General features: G+C 37.8%; 1 protein-coding gene and 1 long non-coding RNA gene across 4 annotated transcripts in view; both read left to right on the forward strand.

Moving 5' to 3' along the window:
* KCNIP4 (Kv channel interacting protein 4) overlaps nucleotides 1-21,280 on the forward strand; it is a 1,232,493-nt gene that overhangs the window by 396,557 nt on the left and 814,656 nt on the right. The window lies entirely within an intron of this gene.
* Nucleotides 17,262-21,280, forward strand: part of LOC105507244 — a 29,155-nt gene continuing 25,136 nt past the window's right edge. The window contains exon 1 of the long non-coding RNA XR_001001064.1: nucleotides 17,262-17,400. This is a non-coding gene — a long non-coding RNA (uncharacterized LOC105507244). The remainder of the gene's footprint in view (nucleotides 17,401-21,280) is intronic.

Raw genomic sequence — 21,280 nt, forward strand, 5'->3', positions numbered from 1 at the left:
TGCATGTAACTAATAAGTGTGCAATCCAGACTCCAGCTGTGGCAAAGCAGAACACTCCTTGTAATGAGCTCTCTTATTTTTCCCCATGCAATTTAATAGCCCAGTAACTTTAATACCAAAAAATGTTTTTGAGACAAGTCAAAATGTGGTTCTAATTGTATTGTTTTCTTTTGGCAGCATCGATTTCTTTCCTTTCAATTCTGCAGTACAATCTACTTGCTATCAACAAATACAAGGCCTCATTGTTCATTTGTGGAGGCACCAATCTGAACGTCCTAAAACAGCACACAGTATTGTACTTGTTGGCTGAACCCTCCTAGAGGGTTACAGAAATTAAAGTTTGCTATCTTATTTGAATAATCATGAAATATTGTTGTGCCCTGAGTTCCGAGACCCCCCTCAAAGACGACCACCAGAAACCGAAGTCAAAGCCAAGCGGCCGGGATCACTTTATTGCAGGTTCGAACCCGGACCTCTCTCCCTACAGGCGTAGTCAGGAGGGCAAGAGAGAGGTCTCGAGCACAGCTCAAGCCTATTTTTTATAGTAAGGCACAAACAGGTTACAGAAGATTAGGGCATTTTTGCAGTTACAAGATTGGGATTGGTTGACATTTTGAAGTTTGAACATTAGGCAGTTTCTGATTGGCTCCCGCCCTTTTTTAAACCACAAACGTCTAGGGGTGTTTTTTTTTTTTTTAGACAAACTGCTTGCTTAACCATGGGTGGGAGGGGGGTGGTTTCGATTGAGCAAGCAGGGGGTACGTGACTGGGGGCTGCAAGCACCGGTAATCAGAACAGAACAGAACAGGACAGGGACTTTCACAACGCTTGTCCATACAACGTCTGGAATCTATAGATAACATAACCGGTTAGGTCAGGGGTCAATCTTTAACCAGGCCCAGGGCGCCGCCCGGGCTGTCTGCCTGTGGATTTCATTTCTGCCTTTTAGTCTTTTCAATATGCCCAACTTTATTAACCTCTCGAAAGGATGGGAATCAAGTCAATCAGCAAAATAAATAAATCTCAAATGGTTTCATTGCTGATGCATTAAATAATATAATGTTAGGTGATACTTTATCATTTTTATATCTTAGTATTTCAACTGTGTTCCGTGAGTAAGAGCTATATTTCCTGAGTTTTCCAGGTAAAATAAAACCTTTGCTCAAGTCACAAAAAAGTTGTTTAACACAAGTAAAATCTACTTGCTGCAGAAATAACTAAGGTTATTTGATGGTAAGTGCTAAGGTTATTTGGCTTAGATAATTTCAAGTCTGTAGTTTTGTAAAATGAGCTGTATTTGTGAATATTTAATTTTGTGAACTTTGATCTATAATAGGCACTTACATGTTTATGGATACACTTTAAATTTTAATAAGGCTCAATTGCAAAAACAGCTATGGTCCGTTTGCTGCAAAAGCCTTTAATCAGAGTTATGGTAAACATGTAGATCCAATAACCTGAAAATCAGATGCAGAGTTCATTTTACAATTGGAATGGCCCTATGGGACATGATCTTAAGGTCAGGAACATTTTGCATCAGGATACAAAAAGTGAAACCAAGTTCAATTTAGGTGCTGGTAAAGTATCCTTTGAAGCCCATTTGCATTTACATTATTTGCTTATTTTTAGAATATATATGAATTAGTTCTCCAGGGGGGAGAAAAACAAATGGCTATATGCAGAAAGAGAATGAAATATTATCAAAGATGTATCATCTGATTACAAAGGAGAAAATCAAAGTAAAATGAAATAGATCAAGCAAGGGCATAAATCAAGCAAGAGGAAATAATTTCATGAAAAATGAATAAATTAAAAGTTATCCACAGTGTAATTCAACTGCTGAACTAACTTCTTTCTGCAAACCTAGATATTATTTGTGTGGGAGAATGGGAGAAAGAGTAGAGGTAGTAAGAGATATGGATGGCAAGCCCTAAGTTTTAGTTCCATTTCTGCCCCTAAAATGTCATGAAACCATCGACTCATAATACATTTTTTCAAATTCTTGGTTTTCTCATTCGTAAATATGGTTGATACTTTCTCTGCATACTCTAGAAAGGTATGTATGGTTGACATTGATCCTTTCCTTCCTTCAAGACCCCAAGAGTTACCAGCTTTTCTCTGAAGTGGCTTTCCTGGCAAAGTCATGGTCTTCTGTTCTTCCATCAGCAACCTGTTGAGCCCTCCATTATAGCACAAAATTCACCATGTGTGTCCTTCTGTATACTCTGAACTCCTTAAGGGACAGATGCCATCAATTATTCCTTAAATGGGTCTGGGTATGAATACATACATGGTGAATGCATATATGGTGAGTGCTTATACTTTCATTTACCGGTGCCTACCACAGAGTTTGACAAATGGAGGGTCTACAACATATCATCCAATGAATAAAAGCACTTTGAAACTGTTTCCACTTTGTGACTCAGTGTCCTCATTCAAATTGTAAGACTTGGATTTAATGAACCTCAAGTTCCATTCTAGCCTGATAAAGAGGTGATGATTATTATTATAATTATTTTCCCCATTTATTTGTTGATGATTATGTGGTACTTACTGGTCTACGGCCTGGTGTTCATTCCATTTGGTCATAAACAGACTTATTCAGGTGGCTGTTAATATCCCACTTTTACAGTTGAAAAAACTGAGGCTTAGAAAATTTGATTGTCTTTTTCAAAACAATGGTTAAGTTTATATGTAAATTAAGGTTCTCTTGATTCCAAAGCCTATGTTCTTATTCACTAGGTTAAAAGGCACAAAGACCCTTATGCATTATGGGTTCAATGTAATTTTTTTGACTTGAAATACACTTTAGAGCATGATGAACCTCTGGTAAGTCACACTATCAGAAAATAAATTGCCAACCAGTGGAAGAACTGCTAATACCATTCACAAACTACTTGCCTCTTTTTGATCAATAAAGTCTTAACATTATAACATCCAGCAAGCAAAATCTACATAATCTTTGCTTCACATTTCGATTAGTCTGTTGTAATGGCATGGCTTTAAACAGGCAAGAAATAGTTATTTTTCTTTAATCACCACTTTGATCATTGTAACTAGATGCTCCTGATAGCTTTAGCCTTTGGACATGGATTTTTTTTCTTGTTAGTGTCACCTAATAAGACAGAACTCTCTAATGAGACTAGCAATGTATAATTTCAATTTCTTATGGCAAATTTAAATCCTGAAAAACACAGACTTAATCCCATTTATTTTGCTTTATATATATATGTGTGTGTGTGTGTGTGTGTGTATATATATATTTTTTTTTTCTTTTGAGTCATAATCTCACTCTGCCACCCAGGCTGAAGTGCAGGGGTGTGAGCTCAGCTCGCTGCAACCTTGGCCTCCCTGGTTCAAGCAATTGTCCTGCCTCGGCCTCCTGAGTAGCTGGGATTACAGACGCGCACCACCACACCTGATTAATTTTTGTATTTTTGTTAGAGACAGGGTTTCACCATGTTGGCCAGGCTGGTCTCGAACTCCCGGCCTCAAGTGATCCACCTGCCTTGGCCTCCCAAAGTGCTGGGATTACAGGCGTGAGCCACTGCGCCAGGCCCTGAATCACATTTAAGGTAACAGGCATAATACTTGCAAACGTCTTAAATTCATACTAAAGCTGATCTGTAGCACAGCCCTTGGATGCAGTGTCCTCTCTGGTGTCTGGGAAGTTTCTGGCTACCAACACTGCTGGCCGCAGCACACCTCTCAGCTAACTTTTAAAAATCAAAAAGCACCATCACCACTTTCGCTCACAGTAAATTGTATTCAGACTCTCAGCCAGAAACCTCAGCATTAACTCCAATTTCCCTTCCCATCGCCCCTCATTCATATATCCCATGTGCATTTTTTCGTCACTGGGACAAGTCTGCCTGACTACCTGTGGTAGAAGAATCCCCGTATCTTCCTTGTAAGTTGTTTTTCTATAGTTACGAAGACCAGGAAGGAAATGGAAATCCCAGTGGCCTACGTGTGTCAATTTAAATCATTTGGGAAACATTTGACTTTGGTTCTAAAATTGGAAAATTGAAGGAAATGCCTAGGATATTCTGCTGTCTTCAAAGTGCACCTTCACAGAAGTACCAGGCAGTACCATGGACCAGAGAGTAGATGAATAGGACCCAAGTGGTGTATTTGAATTCACTTGGGACCAGTTTCCTACTATCCATTCCATAACCCGATGAGAGCATCGCTCTCTCCACCTTTCTAATTTGAAGATACAAAACATTGATTATCAGGGATCTTAGAAAAGGACAATGTTTTCATAAGATCACCACTAAAATATTACAGAAGTCATGAGGCTCATCTATAAATAGGACCAATATTTTTTACATAGCCATGTCAAAGATTAAGTAGATATAATGGCAATTTTCAGTTTTCTATTTTTTTTTCCAATACTGTATTTTACTCTTCTAATCTTTCTGGACATTTAAATAATGAGTGTGAAATAATGTGATTCTGGTAATATCCATGGTGGAAAATAGTCAAAGTAATTACATTATTTTTGTCACCGCATAATCTACTAGTGATGAATATTAACTGTAGGAAAGTCCATCTCCATAGAGCACTAAACTTTCTGTTGCAAAGTATTCCTAGCAATTATTTAGGAGGAAAATGATAAAAACAGTTACACGATGACACACATTTAGTAAGTGCTCCACACTCTACCCACTACTGGAAGATATGCAATACACATATTTATATTAAAGGTGGTAGTGATGAGTCCTGCAGTAAAGTAATATTAAACATATTACTTTAGCAGAAGAGAAGTAGCTAAATGCTTAGCTCAGCATTTTCTTTAACAACATTTTTATATAGTTTTAAGTAATGTCTACTGATGCATTTTTGTTTTTCATTTTTTTTGTTTTTGTTTTTGTTTTGATGGAGTCTTGCCCTGTTGCCCAGGCTGGAGTGCAGTGGCATGATCTCAGCTTGCTGCAGCCTCCACCTCCGGGATTCAAGTGATTTTCCTGCCTCAGCCTCCTGAGTAGCTGAGATTACAGGCACCTGCACTACATCTGGCTAATTTTAGTATTCTTATTAGAGATGGGGTTTCACCATGTTGGCCAGGCTGGTCGCGAACTCCTGACCTCAGGTGATCCACCCGCCTCAGCCTCCCAAAGTGCTGGGATTTCAGGCGTGAACCACAGTGCCTGGCCTCTGATGTATTTTTGAAGTAGTATTCCGTAGAAGACTCTTAGCAATGAACTGTCAATAGAGTTATTTCAAGATAACTGGAAGTGAAGAAGCAATAATGGCCAATCACTTCTGCAATCATCTGGTTAAAAGAAAAAGTCCCATCTCATCCTCAAGAAGGCTAATCACTCTCGTAAGTTTGGTTTGCAATTCCTTTGTAATCTGAGAAGACAGAAGCATTGACTTCGTGGTTCATCTTTGGAATGTAATCAACTGTGGGAATGGGGGCAAGCCATTTAACTCCTCCAGAATGGATTGTCCTCATCTCTAAATTGGATGTGGTGATAACTGAATCATGTACCTGATATATTTGTTGATAAAATACATCATACAATGAAAGAACCACATTTAAAAATTGTCATCAATTATCATCAGTATTGTAATTATCCCTAAACTACTCTTCCAACTTGAAAGCCAATAATCTATGAATAGTCCATAGTATTCTCAACATCCACTTTTACTCAATTACAAAATACACACGTTTCTCACCCCTTTTGTCCAAAGTCTGTTAGCTTTACAAATTTATCAAGCAAAATTCATTTTTATCAATAGGATACTCAGGCACAAAAAGCAAAAGATACTCTACCCTTTGCAATATTTAGGATCTAAAATCATCCCAAGGTTAACTGAGCATGCATGTTTTACAGCATGCAGCTGTGTCTACAGACACGCCTGGCACAGTGTGCTTCCAGCCTCTGATGGACCAGCAAACTGGACCTGAATCTGGAGCTGAGATATGAACTCTGACAACCATGTAGAATGACTGGGGACATGAGTCACAGGGATCCTAATTTTGCCTAGATATGTGACAAAAGACTCTCAGTTTAGATGCTCTAGATAATAATATATTTAATATGTATTTGAAGAAAACTATTTTTCAAGCATGACAAAGAAATCTACCTGAACTGGCTTTTATCTCCACCAATATTTGAGCCTATATTTTGTTGAAAATGATTCAGGTATCTTTTTTTCTATTTCATATCCAAAGATGCATCCAAGTTTATTCCGTATTCTTATTGCCAGGAAGATCATGCTTTAACGCAGCTTCGCATGCTCAACTTTCACGTTTAATTAGGCAAAGTTCAAACAAGAACATTTGATAAATCAAGAAAATCAATATTTCCAAAAACCTCATTGCCCTGGAAGTACCACTGAAGACCACAGCTGTTGGGTCCATTCATGCTGGAGTAATTGAAGGGAGCAAAGCAGACTCTTTTCACTGCATTTTATTTTTGTGGTATGGTTCACAGATTTTATTGATTTTCAGAACTCATGTGCATGACAAATACAGCATGGTTCAATGAACTCAGTACATCACAGTTATGGAAGAAAGCAGCCCTCTGCATTGATGATTTCGCTCCTCTATTGCACTGACTTGGAGGGTGACCTCAGACAGGTTAATGCGGCTTGCCCTGCCTCTGTGATCCCAGATTTCACACGGAGGAAAGCACCTACCACTCTTTGGCTTCTTGAGGCATTTGCAAGCAATGGAGAACAGGCTAATAACTGTGTACACTTCTAGTGAACTGTTAAAAAATGTTTAGATGGTCATTATGTCCTGATGCTAATGTAATGCCCTTCAATAGGCCATTCATTAAATAACAGAAGAAAAAATCTATGTTTATTTAAATAGTGGGATGGAGAATAGATAAACCCAGGCAAAATCATATTGAATAGGACCAAGATTCATTCATTCATTTAACAAACATTTATTCAGCACCTAGTGTGCAGTGTGCTACTTTCTGGGAATATGAAGATTAATAAGATTTGCATGTGATCATAAAGAACTGTACAGTCAGAAAAGGAGGAAGGCTTGTAAACAGATGGTAATGATATGAGAAAGTAGGCACCTAGGGCAATAAGCACCTTGGAGCATGGAGGAAGGATGAATGACTTTATCTGGGGAGGTGACACAAACCAGGGACAAGCCACAGCAGAGCGAGGGGGCACACTGGGGAAGGGCATGCAGGCAGAAGGAATCATTTCTGCAAACTCATGACGTGTTCAGTGAAGCACAAGATGATGACATGGTAGGACAGACTGAATTTAGTTCTAATATTGGCAAAGAATTGCTCTTGGTGTTTTGTCTCATTGTCAGAGCAATTATTGGAGGATATTATAATAGCACTTAAATCTTTAGGTCCACGTCTGGAGTTTGGTTTAAAATAGAATGTCTGCCTTAAAAATTGAATATGACTCTGCTGTTCTTAGCCCAGTCTTGGCTCCCCATCAAACCTAGAATAAAATGCAAAATCCTCCTGTGACAAGCACAGCCCCCTGCTCTCTTTCCCTGCTGCTGGCCTGCTCGCTTGCTGTGCCACCAGCCACTCTGATTTTTCTTGGCTTTCCTGGCTCAGCTGTCTGCATTTGCTGCTCCTTCTGCCTCTAACACATGTCCCCCATATTGCATGTCTCACTCTCTCAGTCACGTCTTAGCTCAGATGTCACCTCTTCAGGAGGCCTTTACTGACTGCTGTCTGCAGAGAGCATCCTTCACTCATCCTTATCCCCTTATATGGCTTCATTTTTTTCTTGAGAGCATTTATCACTGCTTGGCATTACATAATAATGTATATCCATTTACATGCTCAACTTCTAACTCCCCGTAGTGGTTTGAATTGTGCCCCCTCCCCACCAAAAGATATATCAATCTCTTAAGCCTGAGAAAACCTGTGATGTGATTTGAAAAAAATGAACTTTTTAGGTATAATTAATGTAAGGATCTCAGGACAAAATCATTTTGGGGTAAGTCCTAAATCCAGTGACCAGTGTCTTCATTAAAGAAGGAAAAGGTGGAGAACAGGCACTCTCTTGCTTTATGCTAACAATGGGGATAATAATAACAATAGCTAATATTTACGCACAAAGAAATTTGCTTTCATTTTGTCCTTTAACTATCCTAACAACCACATAAGATGATGAATTATCATGACCTCATTTACAACGCACTAAATTAAAACTCAGAAAGATCTTCGTGACATCTCATGTGATCACATGTGAAATGCCTCATCAAGGTGCCTCACCAAGCAGAATGGAGAATCTCAGGCAGGACAAGTGCATTTTCAAAGGCTTCCAGACAAATGCATCTTAAAAGGCTTCCAAACAGGTGGGCCCATCTCAGTCTCCATGCTCCTTATTTGACTGTGCCTCCAGCATTGGCATTAGTAGTAGAAAAAAGAAGTGGACCTCCATCGGGGGTGTAAGACATGCAAATATTACAGCAGGTATTTTTATACATATTATTGCATTCAATTCTCTCAACGTCTCTGGCAGGCTGCTGTCATTGATTTCAATTTACAGAATGGAGATTAACACAAACCTAGTGAGAGAGGTGAATGGCAATTGGAAGTTTGCTATGGTTCACTTGAACGTTTCTGATCTTTCTGCAATAAACAACTCTCAGACTACACTGATCTGTGCTCACAACGTGTTATTCCAACTCTTTTATGCCCCACTTCAAGCTTTCAGATGTTATTTTCTAGGCTTTTACAGCTAGGCTGCATTGACTGCCCTTCTCATCTGTGCTTTCTTCACCCTTTTAAGAGAGACTCCCCTCTCAACCCCCATTGGCCAGCACCTAATGCTTGTTTCCCCAGGAGTCTGAGTGTTTTGCTGCTTTCTTTTCTGGACAGCTGAGGAGGATGTGAAGTAGGAGGTTCTAAAACAAACCTTTGGAATTTCCATGACTCTTTTACACCCTACTTTAACTCAGCGGAAATTTTATTTTACTTTTCTGTTTTGCTTTCTTGTCTTCTTTATTTCCTGATGCTCCTTCTTCTTAGCTTTGTGAACCCCAGGAAGTCTGGGAATATTGCTCTACAGCAAGATAAGCTACTCTCAAGAAAGGTCAATCTGCCAACAGAAGCCTAAAAAACTAAATATTAAAAAAATATGCTTTGCTGTGGCAAGTACGGATAGCAATCTGTTCTCTACATCCTCCTCAACCTCTATTCCACTTTATAAATAAAAGTATTCTCAGTTGTGGACATTTTCAAACTTCATGGATATATCTAATCAAGATACAGGCAATAAATAGTCCATTGTAGGGATTTATTATGCTTTGTAATAAGAGGAAGAAATAGCAAAGTGCTCTCTGCACTCTTTGTTTATTTTGTCTTGGGATGATTACTTTTTAGGTGCTTAAAATAGTTCTTGTAAGGCAAGATTGGTAAACTGTCTCAATCCACTAAGTTAATTTCAAAGGAAAAAGACTAATATCTGTCCTTATTATCATTGTTTGCAAAACATTTATGACTTGCATTTCTATTATATCCAGTAGCATCTTTACTGAGTAAATAAATTAATTAACAGTTTCATTTCAAGATCTTGTGTCTGTAGGTTGAACTGAAGGAGTTATTACTCAATAGTAAGATTAGTGCTTTTTTTTTTTTTTCAAATGAATGTAACCTGAGGAAGCAAATATTGAATTAACCTTTTCTAATTACGGTATTCATTAATAAAACTTTACTACACTAATTCCATTACCTAATTGCTGTTGAAAATAAGATCTATATATTGTACCACATAGTTTTTTTTTAAAAAAAGCTCTCCCCGTCTTTTCAATCTTCACAATAACCTAGATACAACTGGACAGGTTGAATGATGTCTACATAGGCAGAAACAGAGGCTCACTGAGGAATAACTTGCTTGGAGTATTTGAGTATTTTACTGTATCTGAAGTAAACATCTCTTTCCTGGTATCCTTTCTCATAATAATCCAATATTTCTTTTATTCTTCTATTTTGCACTGCTACCTCTGTTCTCATATGCATTGGCATTTAGTATAGTGGGGTTAGGGGAACAAAATTTGTAAGGTAGGAAAAGGAACTAAGGTCTAAAGATCTAATGGATACTAGGCAAGCTTAGATATTTCACATGTGCTATTTAATCCTCATGAAAAATTCTAGTGTTCCCTCTCCAAGAGAGAATAAATTGAGAACTCTAAAATCTCCACATTTAACAGGTTTTGGCAGAGTTGCATTCTTTCCATTGGAAGGAGAATAATTAATTTTTTATCAGGCTGTCAAGGATGTTTAGTCTTTTGGTAACAGTTCACAGCACTAATTCACATTGGACTGTCACATTTCTATGAACTGTAGCAACTTCAAAGATCATTTAATAATTCATCAGGGAAAGTTTCTAGTATTGTAGTAGCAAGAAGATATGAGACTGGCTATACATTCAGCACAGGTAGAAATTAAAGTTATTCAATGTGGTAAAATTTATCATTGTAAACTGAAAGAACCAAAGAATTCCAATTAGATATCTTGTTAGCTTTATTATTTGTATCATTGTATTCTTGAATAATCTAAATGGGTTTATATGTTTTCCAAATATAATCATGCCCTTATAAGAAAGTTTTTAGCATTTAAAATAAAGACGTAAAAATGTATTAATTTTCTGTTTTGTATATTAACTAATGTTTTTACATACAGCAATTTATTCACATGTATCTACGTCTGTCTCCATCTTTCTCTCTTATATATATACACATACAATAAAAACTGTGGCTCATGTTTGCATGATTTTTGTTTCTGGTTCTTTAAATCTTCAAGAATGTAAGTGGATTACAAACTATCTGAATATGCCGTGAGCGACCATAAGTGACCCTCTAAAGCGTTTTAAAGTATGATAATACATCTGAGTATGAAAGGGGAGAGAGGAGGTACTCTCTGAAATTAGGCATGACACTGTGTCATGCTGGCTTTGGCAGATTCAAAAGACTGAGAACTGTGGGGGTTTTTTTGAAATTTTAAAATATATGTATATGGTATGTCACACAAAATTTCTTCCTTCAAGATTCATAATCAATAAACACAGGAAGTAGCTGTCCTGAAATCTTCTATTCCCCAGAAGTAACCTACTGTAGAGGAAGCAATATACAGCTTTATTTTTCCTTTGGAATGTATGAGTACAAGTCTTGGATTGTATCTATGCATAGGGGGTTAAATGGGCAAGAATCAGGGACAGATGATGCTATCAGGCTTTAAGGAATTGTATGACATGAGGAGGAACTGTAACAGAAAGCTGATTTTAGCAGCAGCTGAAATGACCCATTGCAAGAGGAGAGAGACTAGAGACAGATAAAGTACTAAACAGAAATTTCCAATGAGGCTATGGACTGGAATTTAGCATATTCTCAGGCACTCTAATCTAATTTGGTGTGACCATGAGGACTTAGGTGAAAAAGAACTCACTCCTTCCCATGCTCATTATTAATTTAGTTTACCCTCTTTGACTGATCAAGTTTTCAAGCACAGAATTGCTTCCAATGTTCATAGTCACAGTCATCTGATCAGCAGTTAATCCTTTTCTCCCACTGGCTATTAGAGGAGGGAGAATTTATGGGCATTCTCCAGCCATGTCTGTGATTGGTCATGACCTTGAAGACCTTGCAATGAGATCCATGGAGAAAATGAAAGACTGTTTTGTAAGCAGCCTCTCTTCCTTGCAGACAGATCTAAGGGGGATATATGCACAGATCTTCTTCTCATAGCAGACAGATCTAAGGGGGATATATGCACTAAAACAGCACGAATTTAAATCAGTGAAGATGGATGGCTGCCATCATGCCATTATTCTGTAGCTGGACCTTATCTGTCATGTGGTCAGCTTGCCTTTATTGGAATAAATCTAGCCAAATAGATTTGCCTGCAATTTAGAGACTTACAGATTGTTAGTAGTGGAAGGAACCTCTGAAGTCATCTAGCTCAACTCCCAGATTTAACGTGTGAGCAGAGGGTTCTGTAGGATATACTACCCATGTATCCAGTCTCTCTGGAATCCAGTTGTCCCAAAGTTAATCTCATTTAGGACTTTATCCTTCTAGGCCCCACTGCCCTTTTTTCAAATCCAGGCTCTCTTTACTGTCTGAACAAGTCACTTCTCTATGACTCAACCTCATCATTATGACATAGAAGTAGTGTATTAGCCCATTTTGGATTGTTATAAAGGAATTGCTGAGGCTGGGTAATTTACTTAAAAAATTAAAAACGTTTAGTTGGGTCACAGTTCCGCAGGCTGTATAGGAGACATGGTACCAGCATCTGCTTGGCTTCTAGTGAGGCCTAAGGAAGCTTTTATTTAAAGAAAAGGGGCAGCAGGCATGTCATATGATGAGAGAGGGAGCAAGAGAAATGTCGGGCTCTTTTAAACAACCAGATGTCACAGTAAGTGATACAGTGAGAATTCACTCATTACTCTGGGGAGGACATTGAGCCATTCATGAAGGATCCACCCCATGACCAAAAGCCCTCCCACCAGCCCCCACCATCACCATGGGGGATCATATTTCAACATGAGATTTGGAGGGGACAGACATCCACATTATATCAGGTAGTTATGGTATATAGGTCATTTGACTTTTGTGAGAATTAAATGAGCTACTATGTATCTGGCAAGTAGTAAGCATCATATAATTGTGGCTATCTTATGTGCTTGTGATTAGCATCTATTATTGGAAGAAAGAATGTACTGCATGATATTTCTAGAGATCATTGATTCTCAACTAGGAATGTTTTTGCCCCCAGGGGACATTTGGCTGTGTCTCCAGACATTTTTGATAGTCCCGACTCCAGACGGAGGGACTTCCTCTAGCATCTAGTAGTTGGAGGCCAGAGATTCTTCTAAGCATCTTATCATGAGTATGTCATTCCCCACGGTGAAGAATTACCCAGCCCCAAATGCCAGTAGTGTGGTGGTTGAGAAACCCTGCTCTGAATGGAAAAGATGATAATTTGAATCTTAAGTGTGAATTTAAATTTTTTAAGGATGCTTAAATGATAATTTATAAGTGAGAGAGGGTTTCCTAATTTCAACCACATGCATATAAGCTGTCCCTCCATGGTAAAGCATATATGTAAGATTTATACATTCATACCACCTTCCCCATTCTGCCCAAGTAATTGGCTCTTGTGAGCTAAGCAATTTTAAACAATCCATTTTTTTTTGTATATGAGAGGGTATACATTATTAGCACTTTATGTAATGAGTATTCAATTGGATTATGTAGATAGTTTGCTTCTTTTTTCAGACATTAGAGTGAATAGAATAAAAAATCTTATGATCAGCAGTCATTATAGACTTATTTGCAGATACATTTTATATGCAGTAGTGACGTGTTATTACAGCCATTGAAATAGAAGACTTTGTGGCCCACTTTCCCAACCATTTACATTGATTTCAGTAGTGCACTGGAAGTGTTCTTCCCATCCCAGTGGTCCTCTTTTTCTTTTGATGTTTTATTGATGCAAAGAGATAGTTGTGACCTTCATATAATCTACAAGGATTTTTCTTTTTATTTAACAACAAAAAAAAAATCACAAAATTAAATGTACTGCAGGTTGAATATCCCTAATCTGAAAACTCAAGATCTGAAATGCTGCAAAATATAAACATTTTTGAATAAGTGAAGACCTGCCATTGTTTATTGCTGGTGTTTTTAAACAGATAAGTATTCCAGTGACAGTACTCTGCTGCTTGGTTACCTCAAACACATTATATTTTCACTGCATTAACAATATGCCATATATTTTGCTGTTAAGTACTTATGTGTGAATAAATGTAAGAAAACGAATGCTTATTCATAGCATATAAATTCAGAGTCAGGAAAGATGATGATGCCAAACAACCACGGATTGTCCACATGGGTGGTTGAGATTGGGACACCTTTGCTTTCTGATGGTTCAGTGTACACAAACTTTGTTTCAGGCATAAAATTATTAAAATATTTTATAAAATCACCTTCACGCTATACGTATAAGGTGTGTATGAAACATAAACGAATTTTAGGTTTAGGCTTGGAACTCATCCCCAAGCTATAAAATAGCTTGTATCTGTAAATGCATATGCAAATATTCCAAAATCCAAAAAAATCTGAAATATAAAACACTTGTGGTCTCAAGCATTTCAGATAACAGGTATTCAGCTTTATGTATCTGAGATTGTTTAGAAATCATAACCTTCCCCAAAAGCAGTTTTGTGCATATGCTTAAGTTTATAGGGTAATATGATCCATTTAAAATTCTGAATAACCAAGAGACTACAGGGACTGTTGCCCAAAGAGGAGAAATAATGCTTCCAGCTACAGTTGTTACATTTCACTGTGAGCAATATTATCATATAAGAACCTCTTTTAATGAAAATATTAACACAAAACTCTGCCAAAGGAGCTATTTTTAAAATGTGCATGTATCATATATATAGGTATAATCTATAAATGTACAGACATAAATATGTATATAGTTAGCTTATTTAAGTTTAAACATAATTTTGTATCTCAAGAATTTTTTCATTCTTTTTTTTTTGTATTAGTCAGCTATGGCTGCATCAATGCTGTGTAACAAACTATCTCAAAACACAGTGGGCTTGCAATCGCAAGTATTTATCTTCAGATTCACAGGTCTGTATGTGACTTGGTTCTGCTGATCTAGACTGGTTCTGCTGGGAGACTCAGTTGAACAGCAGATTTTGGCATTTCTGCTCTACATTTATTTGTCCTAGTGCCCGGTCTCAGGGGCATGGTTTGATCACAGTGGATCACCACAGCACGAGAGACAAGCCAAACCCAGCAACATCAATGGGATGAGGAAATATATTTTTCCATGGTAGAAAGGAAGAGAGATTGGAGTAGATATTTGCTAAATAACGTTTCCTATTATCATACCTTCTCTTTATTTCAGATAAGAATACATTTTCTCTTTCTTCTGGAGTTTTTAGTCCTGCCCCTTGCCACCTCCAGAATGGAGACCAGTTACCAGAAACGCCAACCCAAATCTGCAGAGCCCCATTCAGCTTGATGTTCTATGGCACACATCTATGTTTTCCCACATTATAATGATATGTTAATGTATGCATGGATATGGTTAACTTGTTAGAGACAATAATGTAATTATAGACTCAGACATTCCACAACATAAACAACTTATCATGGAAGGAAGATGTAAGAATGGCTCAAACATTCAGATTTAATATGAGTATAATTATGAAATAATATGCCAATTAGGAAATGCAAATGCCTTTTAAGAAAAACAAACATTTTAGAATATGTTACATCTTCTAGAAAGCATACATTAGTGAATCAGAGAGGAAAAGAATATACACTCTTCGGATTCATGATAAGTTAGTTTCTGTTTCTCTATCTTCTGTTCTATGGAATCACATCTATCTGTCTTGGTCTCTTGCTATCCCTGATTTATTTTCTCTGCTTTATATGAACTAGGGCTCAAACCCCCTGTGGAGAGTCAACTTTTTGCTTTTCCTTAGTTTAGACTACCCAATCAATATAAATCTTGCAATCCTAATAGAAAGTCTGTGGTAGGCAGAATTCTAAGAGTGGCCCCCAATAACCCCTCACCCTTGCAAAATAAGTGTGGGTAGAACCTAAGAATATGGTGAAATGTCATTGCTGTGATTATAGGTCTAATGATTGACCTTCAAATAGCAAAATTATGTGAGTGGGTCTAATCTAATCTTGTGATTAAATCTAGTCCTGTGATTCCTTTATTATCTGAAAAGAGATCCTGATCAAAACCCCAATAGAGGGTTCTTAGATCTCACATAAGAAAGAATTCAAGGCAAATCCATAAAGTAAAGTGAAAGCAAGTGTTGGTGGGAGTGTAAATGAGTTCAAACATTATGGAAGACGGTGTGACAATTCCTCAAGGATCTAGAACTAGAAATACCATTTGACCAAGCAATCTCATTACTGGGTATACCTTAGAGATTATAAGTCATTCTACCATGAAGACACATGCACACGTATGTTTATTGTGGCACTATTCACAATAGCGAAGACTTGGAACCAACCCAAATGTCCATCAATGATAGACTGAATAAAGAAAATGTGGCACATATACACCATGGAATGCTATGCAGCCATAAAAAAGGATGAGTTCATGTCCTTTGCAGGGACATGGGTGAAGTTGGAAACCATCATTCTCAGCAAACTAACACAGGAAGAGAAAACCCAGCACTGCATGTTCTCATTTATAAGTGGGAATTGAACAATGAGAACACATGGACACAGGGAGGGGCACATCACACACTGGGGCCTGTCAGTGGTTGGGGGTTAGGGGAGGGAGAGCATTAGGACAAATACCTAATGTAGGTGATGGGTTGATGGGTGCAGCAAACCACCATGGCACGTGTATACCCATGTAACGAAACTGCACGTTCTGCACATGTACCCCAGAGCTTAAAGTATAATAATAAAAAAAGAAAGTGAAGGAATAAAAGAATGGCTACTCATGGGCAGAGCAGCGCCAAGGGCTGCTGATTGCCCTTTTTTATGGTTCTTGATTACATGTTATCCAAGGGGTGGATTATTAATGAGTTTTCCAGGAAAGTGGTGGTTGATTCCCAGAACTGAGTGTTCCTCCCTTTTTAAACCATATAGGGTAACTTCCTGACATTGTCATGACATTTGTAAATGGTCATGGGAGTGTTTTTTAACATGCTAATGCATTATAATTCACATATAATGAGCAGTGAGGACGACCAGAGGTCACTCTCCTTGCCATCTTGGTTGTAGTGGGTTTTGGTCTATATCTTGTGCTCGCCCCCTATTTCATTCTGTGACTTAGAATGTCTAACCTCCTGGGAATGCAGCCCAGCAGGTCTCAGCCTTATTTTACCCAGCGCCTATTCAAGATGGAGTTGCTCTAGTTCAAACGCCTCCGACACCTTGAAAGTATAAAGCTTTCCCCAACCAGTGACAGAAGAACAGGCCAGAAAGATTTGAAGCAAGTTTATTAAGAAAGTAAAGGAATAGAAGAATGGCTACTCCGTGGGCAGCCCCAGTGGCTGCTGGTTGCCTGTTTTTATGGTTCTTGATTACACATTAAACAAGAGGTGAATTATTCATGAGTTTTCCAGGAAAGGGGTGGGCAAGTCCCAGAACTAAGGGTTTTGCAAAGGACTTGATGCACTTGAAGGTTTGGAGATGGAGGGTCTGCGTGAGAAGGAATGCAGGGCAGCCTCTGGCTCAGAGAGCAGCACCCGGGTTGACAGCCAGCAATGCAATTGTGACCTCTGACCTACAATGGCAAGGAATTGCCTTCTGCTAACAACCAGAATGAGCATGAAAGTGGATTCGTCCTTGCAACTTCCAGATAAGAGCCCACCCAGCTATACTTGGATTTCAGCCTGTGAGATTCTCAGCAGAGAACCCAGTCAAGTGTGTTCAGACGTCCAACCTACAGAACTGTGAGATAATAAATAGATATTTATTTTAAACTCCTCAATTTTTGGTAATTTGTTATGTGGAGCTATAAAATAAATACAGTGTCTTAAATTTTTTATGTATGTGTTTGTGTGTGTGTGTGTGTGAGAGAGAGAGAGAGAGAGAGAATTTCTCATAGGCTGACTCTAGGTCAGTGTTACTCCATTTTTCAAACCTATGTCAACCTGAAATAATCAGAAGGATCAGAATCCAGTTTTGAAGAGTTTATTCAAGCAAAAAGCTGGGAAAGACCATCCAGAAAATATGGACTCCAGAGAAATGGGATCAGTACTCAGATGTTAAAAGTTAAGGTCTTGCTTATAGAGGCAGAAAACAAATAAATTTAATAGTATTCAAGGCTAGGAGTCACAACAATTTAATAAATTATGGTTCGCTTTCTTATCCATACTGGTTTATTTTATTTCCTTTCCAATTTAAGAGTATATTTAACATTCCGTCTTAGACAATGTGAGAGTGATGAAGTACGTGTGAGAAAAGAAAGATGGAATGATATATAATGATTATATAATGATATATAATGAAAATGAACACTTAAAAGGAAAGAGGTCTTCTTCCCTGGCACCCTTTAGTCATTTGCAACATTTTACAAAACATTGTAGGTAAGGAAAAGGCTAATCTGTAATCAGAGAAACAAAGGTTACACCTGCTGACTTTACAACTGTCTGCTTATGAGATTTAGTTCACATTCCCTTTAGGCTCAAAATACTTTAAAGTTCCAGCAGCTTCAATTGTGAATTACTTATTTTCACAGGTGACACATTAGCTGCAACAAAGCAAACAACATAAAGGGTATTAGGTCCCTGTTTTTGGACTGACTTTGAAGTTTACTTACATCATTTAATATTTCTATTGTAGAGCAGATTTAGGTTTTATGGGATCCAGAGATTACAGTTTTAGGACTCTTTATGGAAAAAAAAATGCGTCCTTAAAATAGAAAACTAAGTGTAGAAGTGAACAGTTAGGATTTGAAGTTATCAATTTTGAAATTAAAATTTTTAGAAAACTGACAAATGATATACATATGAAAAAATTAAAAGACTAACGTTCTAAAGTAAAATAACTGCCTTATGGATCTGTGTGATATTTTTCCTGGTTCTTGCTTGCATAATGTTGAATGATTTTGCACTGCTTTTAGTAGAGAGGATAGAAAAATAATTCAGGCTTATAACAGAGTTGATAAACATTTATTTTTTATTGTAAATAGGAAAGTTTTATTTTACTTCATAATTCATTATTTACAATATTATATAAATTTTTAGGATTGTTGTCAAATTTGGGAATGTCTATTGATTTCCTTCAGTAATGTAATTTGTAATATTTCATGATATTTTAAGCTTTGTTGTACATTAATTTTAAATCATCATTGAATTGACAGTATTCATTAAACAGTATACTTCTGATAGTCTCATTTTGGTGGTGTATTGCATTTTTATGTTATTTTAATCAATGTTAGTAATTTATTTCATTTCAACATGAAATTAATTTTTTATGTAATTATTTGATTCGTTATTTATTACTCTACATTACTTAGATTCTCTATTCTGAATCCAAGAGCTTCTTCATTACTTCTCGTAAAAATTTCTCTCTCTTGTACTAATGATTGTTTCTTCTGGTGTGAAACTTTCTTCTTCATGCAACATAATTTGTAAGTTGACAATTTCACTTTTTATTTTGATCACTTTTGTTTTACATTGTATTATTACTTTAATCTAAATTCTACCACACTTCTTTAATAACTTGTTTTATAAATACCAATAAAGGTAATTTCATAATATCCTAATCAAGAGCTTTATATTCTTTGCAATTTTATTGAAATGTTTTACAACATGTTTACAAATTGTAATTAAAATGATGTATTTGAGCTTTCTCAAGCTTTTGAATAAATATTTTGCAAGCTCGTTTTTATTTATTTTCTTCAAGTCTTTAAAAATATATTTTTGAAGTCTTAAAATATTTTTGACTCCAAGTTACTAGGCTTAACTGATTTTGAAATGAGCAGTCCATCCACTATCCATATTCTCTCAGAGTTGGGGACTTCCAGTGATACTCATTTCACTTTTGGGTTGTTGTGCCCTGAGTTCCGAGACCCCCCTCAAAGACGACCACCAGAAACCGAAGTCAAAGCCAAGCGGCCGGGATCACTTTATTGCAGGTTCGAACCCGGACCTCTCTCCGTACAGGCATAGTCAGGAGGGCAAGAGAGAGGTCCCGAGCACAGCTCAAGCCTATTTTTTATAGTAAGGCACAAACAGGTTACAGAAGATTAGGGCATTTTTGCAGTTACAAGATTGGGATTGGTTGACATTTTGAAGTTTGAACATTAGGCAGTTTCTGATTGGCTCCCGCCCTTTTTTAAACCACAAACGTCTAGGGGTTTTTTTTTTTAGACAAACTGCTTGCTTAACCATGGGTGGGAGGGGGGTGGTTTCGATTGAGCAAGCAGGGGGTACGTGACTGGGGGCTGCAAGCACCGGTAATCAGAACAGAACAGACCAGGCCAGGGACTTTCACAACGCTTGTCCATACAACGTCTGGAATCTATAGATAACATAACCGGTTAGGTCAGGGGTCGATCTTTAACCAGGCCCAGGGCGCCGCCCGGGCTGTCTGCCTGTGGATTTCATTTCTGCCTTTTAGTCTTTTCAGGGTCATCTTTGAATTATGCTGCCAGGTGAGTTGGCACATTGGGTGGTAGACACATTTGTGGAAGCCATTCCTACCCTAGGACACTCGTCCATAACCTGATTGTACATAAAAAGCTATGGACCTGTAAATAAACCTACACTTTCTCTTACTTAGCTGCATTCTAAAAATGCCCACAGTTGCCCTTAAGTCTAAAAGATAAGAAAGTGTGCCATAGAAAACCTGTAGCAGAAACGAAGCGGTATTAACTAATTATAGTTAAACTATCTTACTTTCTAAATATTAGAAAATTAGGCGGGGCTTAGTGGCTCATGCCTGTAATCCTAGCATTTTTGGAGGCTGAGGTTGGAGGATTGCTTGAGCCCAGGAGTTCAAGAGCGGCCTGACCAACATAAAGAGACTCCATCTCTACAAAAAAATTTTAAAAGTAGCCGAGCATGGTGGCCGGTGCCTGTGTTCCTAGCTCCTCAGGAGGCTTATACAGGAGGATCACTTGAGCCCAGGAAGTCAAAGCTACAGTGAGCCATAATTATACCACTGCACTCCAGTGTGGGTGACAGAGTGAGACTGTGTCTTAGAAAAGAAAAGAAAAGAAAAGGAAAGAAAAAAAAAAAGAAAAGGAAAAGAAAAGAAATAAATGAGAAACGTATATGACTGTATGACCTGAACATTTGGCTAGAACTTATTGGGTAGGATGCTGGACTGTGCAGTGGAGGGGCCTGAAGCCTAAGCTTCATTAACTCCACTATGAATCTGACTCTGCAGGTGGTGCAGCGTTCCTTAAAGGTTACCTCTGACATTCTTTTATACAGTGAACTCTCCACTCACTCCCAAAGCCTGACTGCCTGGCTCAAGTTGAAGACTAGAATAAACATTCCCTCAGGGAAAGGAAAAGGGTAAGAGTAGGTTTATCCACATAGGAACATCAATAAATTGGGATAAGGCTAAAGCACTACTAATCAAAGAACAAGTTGAGAATTGTATCAGACTGCAGTACCAACTCAGGTTGATATTGATAGCAAAGTGGATGAGAAATATCTTAGGATCGCTATAATTTTTTCACCTTTTTTTTTTTTTGAGATGGAGTCTCACTCTGTTGCCCAGGCTGGAGTACAATGGTGCAATCTCGGCTAACTGCAACCTCTGCCTCCTGGGTTCAAGTGATTCTCCCACCTCAGCCTCCCAAGTAGCTGGGATTAC

This window comes from Colobus angolensis, unplaced genomic scaffold (genome assembly GCF_000951035.1).
Source record: "Colobus angolensis palliatus isolate OR3802 unplaced genomic scaffold, Cang.pa_1.0 Scaffold146, whole genome shotgun sequence".
Lineage (NCBI taxonomy): Eukaryota > Metazoa > Chordata > Mammalia > Primates > Cercopithecidae > Colobus > Colobus angolensis.